Raw genomic sequence first — 8,764 nt, forward strand, 5'->3', positions numbered from 1 at the left:
AAGCCTTGTTGAGGCTTTTGATCCTTCCATGAGAAATTTGGATGATTTCTCCATGATGGATTATAGGTGTTTCCATAAGGTTCACCCATGTAATTTACCTCTGCTATTACAGGGTTCTCAGGATCATAAGCTTCTTCTTTAGGAGAAGCCTCTTGAGTACTGTTGGATGCAGCTTGCATTCCATTCAGACTCTGGGAAATCATATTGACTTGCTGAGTCAATATTTTGTTCTGAGCCAATATGGCATTCAGAGTGTCAATTTCAAGAACTCCCTTCTTTATAGGCGTCCCATTACTCACAGGATTCCTCTCAGAAGTGTACATGAACTGGTTATTAGCAACCATGTCAATGAGTTCTTGAGCTTCTGCAGGCGTTTTCTTTAGGTGAATGGATCCACCTGCAGAAGTATCCAATGACATCTTTGATAGCTCAGATAAACCATCATAGAATATATCCAGGATGGTCCATTCTGAAAGCATGTCAGAAGGACACTTTTTGGTCAGCTGTTTGTATCTTTCCCAAGCTTCATAGAGGGATTCACCATCTTTTTGTTTGAAGGTTTGAACATCCGCTCTAAGCTTGCTCAGCTTTTGAGGAGGAAAGAACTTGGCTAAAGAAGCCGTGACCAGCTTATCCCAAGAGTTCAGGCTGTCTTTAGGTTGAGAGTCCAACCATATTCTAGCTCTGTCTCTTACAGCAAAAGGGAAAAGCATTAGCCTGTAGACTTCAGGATCTACTCCATTAGTCTTAACAGTATCACAGATCTGCAAAAATTCAGTTAAGAACTGAAAAGGATCTTCAGATGGAAGTCCATAAAACTTGCAGTTCTGCTGCATCAGAGAAACTAACTGAGGTTTCAGCTCAAAGTTGTTTGCTCCAATGGCAGGAATGGAGATGCTTCTTCCATGTAAATTGGAATTAGGTGCAGTAAAGTCACCAAGCATTCTCCTTGCATTATTATTATTTTCGGCTGCCATCTCCTCTTCTTGTTCGAAAATATCTGAAAGTTTATCCCTGGATTGTTGTATTTTAGCTTCTCTTAGTTTTCTCTTCAGAGTCCTTTTAGGTTCTGGATCTGCTTCAACAAGAATATTCTTGTCCTTGCTCCTGCTCATATGACAAAGAAGAGGGCACAGAAAAATAATAATACTAGGGATCCTTTTTACCACAGTATAGAGGTCCCAGTGTGAGTAGAAGAAAAGAAGAAGAAGAAATTCGAACACAGATGGCAGAGGGGGTTCGAATTTGGGTGGGATGAAGTGTTAGTAGATGAATAAATAAATAGAAGGAGATGAGAGAGAAGGAGAATTTTCGAAAATAATTTTTGAAAAAGAGTTAGTGATTTTCGAAAATAATTTTTTGAAAAGTGTTAGTAATTTTTGAAAATTAAAATAAAAAATTAGAATAATTAGTTAATTAAAAAGAAATTTTGAAAAGGAGGGAAGGGATTTTCGAAAATTGGAGAGATAGAGAGTTAGTTAGGTAGTTTTGAAAAAGATAAGAAACAAACAAAAATTTAGTTAGTTAGTTGAAACAAATTTTGAAAAGATAAGAAGTTAGGAAGTTAGAAAAGATATTTTGAAATCAAATTTTTGAAAAAGATAAGATGAGAAGATATTTTTGAAAAGATATGATTGAAATTAATTTTTGAAAAAGATTTGAATTTTTTTAAAATCACAATTAATGACTTGATTCACAAGAAATCACAAGATATGATTTTAGAACTTAAAGTTTGAATCTTTCTTAACAAGCAAGTAACAAACTTGAAATTTTTGAATCAAAACATTAATTGTTATTGTTATTTTCGAAAATTTGATATAAAAATTAAGAAAAAGATTTTTGAAAAATATTTTAGAAATTTTCGAAAATAACTAAGAAAAATGAAAAAGATTTGATTTTTGAAAAAGATTTTGAAAAAGAAAAGATTTTCAAATTGAAAATTTGATTTGACTCATAAAAACAACTAGATTTTAAAAATTTTTGAAAAAGTCAAATCTAATTTTCAAAATTTTGAGAGAGAAAAAGGGAAAGATATTTTTTTTATTTTTGAATTTTTTTATGATGAGAGAGAAAAACACTAAAAAGATGCAATGCATGAGAATTTTAGATCAAAACATGTGATGCATGCAAGAATGCTATGAATGTCAAGATGAACACCAAGAACACTATGAAGATCATGATGAACACCAAGAACATATTTTTGAAAAAATTTTAATGCAAAGAAAACATGCAAGACACCAAACTTAGAATTCTTTAATGCTTAGACACTAAGAATTCAAGAATGCATATGATAAACATGAAAAGACACAAAACAAAAATTCATCAAGATCAAACAAGAAGACTTACCAAGAACAACTTGAAGATCATGAAGAACACCATGAATGCATGAGAATTTTCGAAAAATGCAAGATGCACATGCAATTGACACCAAACTTATAACATGACTTAAGACTCAAACAAGAAACAGGAAAATATTTTTGATTTTTATGATTTTCTAAATTTTTTTTTTGGATTTTTCGAAATTTAATTGAAAAAAGAAAATAAGGATTCCAAAATTTTTAATATGAATTCTAGGAATCTTGCATTCTTAGTCTAAAGCTTCAGTCCAGGAATTAGACATGGCTCACTAGCCAGCCAAGCTTTCAATGAAAGCTCCGGTCCAAAACACTAGACATGGCCAATGGCCAACCAAGCTTCAGCAAGATATCAGAATATACTGCTCATTACTTATCAAATATGTAACTTGCCTCTATGCTGATGGTTTGGAAGCCTCAGTCCAAAAGAATTTAGACATGGCTTTGCAGCCAGCCAGGCTTCACATGCTTCATGAAACACTAGAATTCATTCTTAAAATTTTTTTTTCGAAAACAGATGAAAAATTTTTGAAAGATTTTTGAAAACTTTTTGAAAAAAAAATAAAAAGAAAATTACCTAATCTGAGCAACAACATGAACCGTCAGTTGTCCAAACTCGAACAATCCCCGGCAACGGCGCCAAAAACTTGGTGTGCAGAAATTGTGATTACACTTTAATTATGTAAAATTCATTGCTCTTTCTTTCCTTGGTAATGGCGCCAAACACATGATGCCAATACCATGGTTCACAACTTCGCACAACTAACCAGCAAGTGCACTAGGTCGTCCAAGTAATACCTTACGTGAGTAAGGGTCGAATCCCACAGAGATTGTTGGTATGAAGCAAGCTATGGTCACCTTGTAAATCTCAGTCAGGCGGATAGAAAATAGTAATGGGGTTTTCGAAAATAATATAACAAAATAGGGACAGAAATACTTATGTAAATCATTGGTGAGAATTTTAGATAAGTGCATAGAGATGCTTTCGTTCCTCTGAACCTCTGCTTTCCTGCTATCTTCATCCAATCAGTCTTACTCCTTTCCATGGCTGGCTTTATGTGATACATCACCATTGTCAATGGCTACTTTCGGTCTTCTCTCGGGAAAATGATCCAAATGCCCTATCACGGCACGGCTAATCGTCTGGAGGCATCACCCTTTCAATGGTTTCATCTTATCCTCTCAGTGAAAATGGTCAACGCACCTTGTCACGGCACGGCTATTCATCTGTCGGTTCTCGATCATGCTGGAATAGGATTTACTATCCTTTTGCGTCTGTCACTACGCCCGGCAATCGCGAGTTTGAAGCTCGTCACAGTCATTCAATCATTGAATCCTACTCGGAATACTACAGACAAGGTTTAGACCTTCCGGATTCTCTTGAATGCCGCCATCATTCTAGCTTACACCACGAAGATTCCGATTAAGAGATCTAAGAGATACTCATTCAATCTAATGTAGAACGGAAGTGGTTGTCAGGCACGCGTTCATAGGGAATGATGATGATTGTCACGTTCATCACATTTAGGTTGAAGTGCGAATGAATATCTTAGAAGCGAAATAAGATGAACTGCATAGAAAACAGTAGTACTTTGCATTAATCTTTGAGGAACATCAGAGCTCCACACCTTAATCTATGGAGTGTAGAAACTCTACCGTTGAAAATACATAAGTGAAAGGTTCAGGCATGGCCGAGATGGCCAGCCCCTCTGATCTAAGAACCAGGCGTCCAAAGATGATCCAAAGATACAATCCCGGATTCAAAGATATCAAATACAATAGTAAAATGTCCTATTTATAATAAACTAGCTACTAGGGTTTACAGAAGTAAGTAATTGATGCATAAATTCACTTCCGGGGCCCACTTGGTATGTGCTTGGGCTGAGCTTGAGTGTGGCACGTGTAGAGGTCCCTCTTGGATTAGAACGCCAGCTTTTGTGCCAGTTTGGGCGTTGAACTCCACTTTGCAGCTTGTTTCTGGCGCTGGACGCCAGAATTGGGCAGAGAGCTGGCGTTAAATGCCAGTTTGCGTCATCTAAACTTGGACAAAATATGGACTATTATACATTTCTGGAAAGCCCTGGATGTCTACTTTCCAACGCAATTAGAAGTTCGCCATTTCGAGTTCTATAGCTCCAGAAAATCCACTTTGAGTGCAGGGAGGTCAGAATCCAACAGCATCAGCAGTCCTTCTTCAACCTCTGAATCTGATTTTTGCTCAAGTCCCTCAATTTCAGCCAGAAAATACCTGAAATCACAGAAAAACACACAAACTCATAGTAAAGTCCAGAAATGTGAATTTAACATAAAAACTAATGAAAACATCCCTAAAAGTAACTAGATCCTACTAAAAACTTACTAAAAACAATGTCAAAAAGCGTATAAATTATCCGCTCATCATGGATCTATACACATGAGAAAGACAATTGAAGAAGCTCAAGATCTCATTGATACAGTTGCCAGAAATCAGCATCTGTACCTATGTAGTGAGTCTTCCATGAAAGAAGAGGCTAAAACAGTAACTGCTGAACTCAGTCCTGCAGAACAAGTTACTGAATTCATTCAGCAATTAGATTTTCTAACAAAACAGCTAGCCGAATTCAAGGAGATACTACAAGACACAAGAATGGCTAATATGAATATGGAAGTACAGTTGAAGCAAACAAAACAGCAGTTATCAAAATAAATAACAGAAGAGTGCCAAGCAGTTCAATTGAGAAGTGGGAAAACATTAAATACGTCACTTCAAAGCAGCAGGAAGCCAAGAAATGAACAAACTACTACCCAAAATCCCTCTGAGGACAGTAAGAGCCCAGAGAGGAATAATTCTGGCACTCAAACGCCAGAAAAGGGTGAAGAGCTGGCATTAAATGCCCAACCCATGCTCAGTTTTGGCGTTCAAATGCCACAAATAGGCAAGGAGTTGGCATTAAACGCCCAATGGAAGCTCAGTTCTGGCGTTCAAACGCCAGAAACAGGTAAGGAGTTGGCGTCCAACGCCAATCCAGCTTCCAACCCTGGCATTCAAACGCCAGTGAGGGATCAGACACACACACGTGCTATTAACAACCCCTCTAAAAAGGCTTCTCCAACCACCTCTGTAGGAAATAAACCTGCAGCAACCAAGGTTGAGGAATACAAAGCCAAGATACCTTATCCTCAAAAACACTGCCAAGAGGAGCAGGATAAGCAATTTGCTCGCTTTGCAGACTATCTGAGGACTCTTGAAATAAAGATTCGATTTGCAGAGGTTTGAGCAAATACCATCTTATGCCAAGTTCATGAAAGAGATCTTGAGTCATAAGAAGGATTGGAGAGAAACTGAAAGAGTTCTCCTCACAGAAGAATGTAGTGCAGTCATTCTGAAAAGCTTGCCAGAAAAGCTTAAAGATCCCGGGAGCTTTATGATACCATGCATATTAGAGGGTAATTGCACCAAGACAGCTTTATGTGATCTTGGGACAAGCATCAACCTAATACCTGCATCCACTATCAGAAAGCTTGGTTTAACTGAAGAAGTTAAGCCAACCCGGATATGTCTCCAACTTGCTGATGGCTCCATTAAATACCCATCAGGCGTGATTGAAGACATGATTGTCAGGGTTGGGCCATTCGCCTTCCCCACTGACTTTGTAGTGCTGGAAATGGAGGAGCACAAGAGTGCTATCCTCATTCTAGGAAGACCTTTCCTAGTAACTGGACGAACTCTCATTGATGTCCAAAAGGGGGAAGTAACCCTGAGAGTCAATGAGGATGAGTTTAAGTTGAATGCTGTCAAGGCCATGCAGCATCCAGACACACCAAAAGACTACATGAAAGTTGATCTTATTAACTCTTTGGTAGAGGAGATCAACATGGCTGAGAGTCTCGAATCAGAGCTGGAAGACATCTTTAAAGATGTTCATCCTGATCTAGAGGATTTAGAGGAATTGAAAGAGCCTCTGAAACTTCCTCAGGAAGAGGAAAAACTTCCTAAACCCGAGCTCAAACCATTACCACCATCCCTGAAATATGCATTTCTGGGAGAAGGTGACACTTTTCCAGTGATCACAAGCTCTGCTTTAAATCCCCTGGAAGAGGAAGCGCTACTTCAAGTGCTAAGGACACACAAGACAGCTCTTGGGTGGTCCATAGGTGATCTTAAGGGCATCAACCCAGCAAGATGCATGCACAAGATCCTATTGGAGGATGATGCTAAGCTAGTGGTTCAACCACAGAGGCGGCTAAATCCAGCCCTGAAGGAAGTGGTGCAGAAAGAGGTCACCAAGTTACTGGAGGCTGGGATTATTTATCCTATTTCTTATAGCCCCTGGGTGAGCCTGTCCAAGTTGTCCCCAAAACTGGAGGCATGACATTTGAAGAATTGAAGATTGATGGTTTAGAAGTTATAGTAAACTCTCGTTGCAAGTATAGTTACTAAACCAAGCAATCAACCTTTCTTACAAAAGTTTTGGTTGTCACAAGTAACTAACCCCTTTAAAATTGATAACCGAGTATTTAAACCTCGGGTCGTCTTCTCAAGGAATTGCAGGGAGGTGTTCTTATTATTGGTTATGAGTCTTGTAAATTGGGGGTTTTGAAAGTAAGAAACCAGTATGTTAAATGATAAGAAAAATAAAATAGTAATAATAAAATAAACTCTTGGCAAGGTATTAGAACTAGAAGTCCTATCCTAGTTATCCTTATCAATTGTGATGAGAATTGGATTTCTCTCCCACTTTTTTAACCTCTAACTATGAAGGTAAGTTAAGTGGATGAATTAATTTTGATTCCTCAAGTCCTAGTCTATCCTTAGGAAAAGTTAGAGTTATTGGATCTCGAATTAATTCTTGAAGAATTCCAATTTTCAGTCAACACCTCGAGTTTGATAACTCAAGCATCACCAATTATTTAGCCAAAGCCAAAAGGGAAAATTCTAAATTAATTTAAAAGCATTCTTGTAAATAAAGCAATCATAAATCTGAAACACATCAAATTACGTCTAAACATAAATTCAAGTCATAACATGGAAAGGTTCATAAGCCAATTGGGTAACATAAATCAAATACAAATAAAAGTATTAGAGTAAATAAAAGTAGAAAATAAATATTGAAGGAACATAGAACCTGGAATGAAGATGAATTGAACTAAACTAATAGAAATCCTAAAATCCTAAATCCTAAGAGAGAAGAGAGAACCTCTCTCTCTAAAAACTACATCTAAATCCTAATAATTGTGAATATGAAAAGCCTTCCTTTTATGATCGAATGGATTCTCCCACTTTATAGCCTCTAATATGTGTTTTTTGGGCCGAAAACTGGGTCGAAAACAGCCCAGAAATCGCTGGAGAAGAAATCTGCCACGCTGATTTTCAGAACTGCGATGTGTCCGCGTGGAGCACGTGTTCTTGTCACCTATCGTCAGGGCAACTATGGCATATTATATATCAAATCAAAGCTCCGGACGTTAGCTTTCCAACACAACTGGAACCGCATCATTTGGACCTTTGTAGCTAAAGTTATAGCCGTTTGAGTGCGAAGAGGTCATGCTGGACAGCTTAGCATTTTCTCCAACTTCTTGTATTCCTTCCAGTTTTGCATGCTTCCTTTCCATCCTCTGAGCCATTTCTGTCCTATAATCTCTGAAATCACTTAACACACATATCAAGGTATCTAATGGTAATAAAAGAGGATTAGACATAGGGAACTTAAGGCCAGAGAAGCATGTTTTCAATCAAAGCACATAATTAGAAAGGCAAATGTAAAACCATGCAAATAGTATAAATAAGTGGGTAAAGAGTTAATAAAAACCACTCAATTGAGCACAAGATAAACCATAAAATAGTGGTTTATCAACCTCCCCACACTTAAACATTAGCATGTCCTCATGCTAAGCTCAAGAGAAGCTATAAAGGAGTGAAGAGTAATGATAGAATGTATAAAATACAACCTATCTATATGAATGCAACTACATGCAGAATGCTTTTACCTACTTGGTTAAAAGTAAATAAATCTTTTCAAGACAAACATAAATCAGATTTTACTAATTCAAATTACATAGTAAAAGACAAGTAAACTTGTAAGAAGATAGCTCATGAAAGCAGGGAACATAGAATCAAGCATTGAACCCTTACTGGTAGTGTATATCACTCTAATCTCTCAAGTGTCTAGGGTTAATCACTCTATTCTTCTCTAATCATGCTTTCTAAACCTTGTTCTTCATCTAACCAATCAACAAATATTTAGCATACTAATGCAAACATCATGAGGTCTTTTCAGTGTTGTAATGGGGCTGAGGTAAAGGTAAGGGTACATGTATGGCCAAGTGAGCTATAATATGAATCTTTGACTAACCTAAGCTCTCACCTAATATACATATACTCTATATACTGTTAAATTCATGCCTAACTACCCATAATTCCCACTTTTGTA

At 37.2% G+C, this 8,764-nt stretch overlaps 1 non-coding gene across 1 annotated transcript; it reads left to right on the plus strand.

The window, feature by feature from the left end:
* The first annotated feature begins 473 nt into the window (after positions 1-473).
* Positions 474-581, plus strand: LOC112761822 (small nucleolar RNA R71). Its single transcript, XR_003182197.1, has one exon. It is a non-coding gene; the product is annotated as a small nucleolar RNA R71 (small nucleolar RNA).
* The last annotated feature ends 8,183 nt before the right edge of the window (positions 582-8,764 follow it).

The sequence above is a fragment of the Arachis hypogaea genome, chromosome 16 (assembly GCF_003086295.3).
Source record: "Arachis hypogaea cultivar Tifrunner chromosome 16, arahy.Tifrunner.gnm2.J5K5, whole genome shotgun sequence".
NCBI lineage: Eukaryota > Viridiplantae > Streptophyta > Magnoliopsida > Fabales > Fabaceae > Arachis > Arachis hypogaea.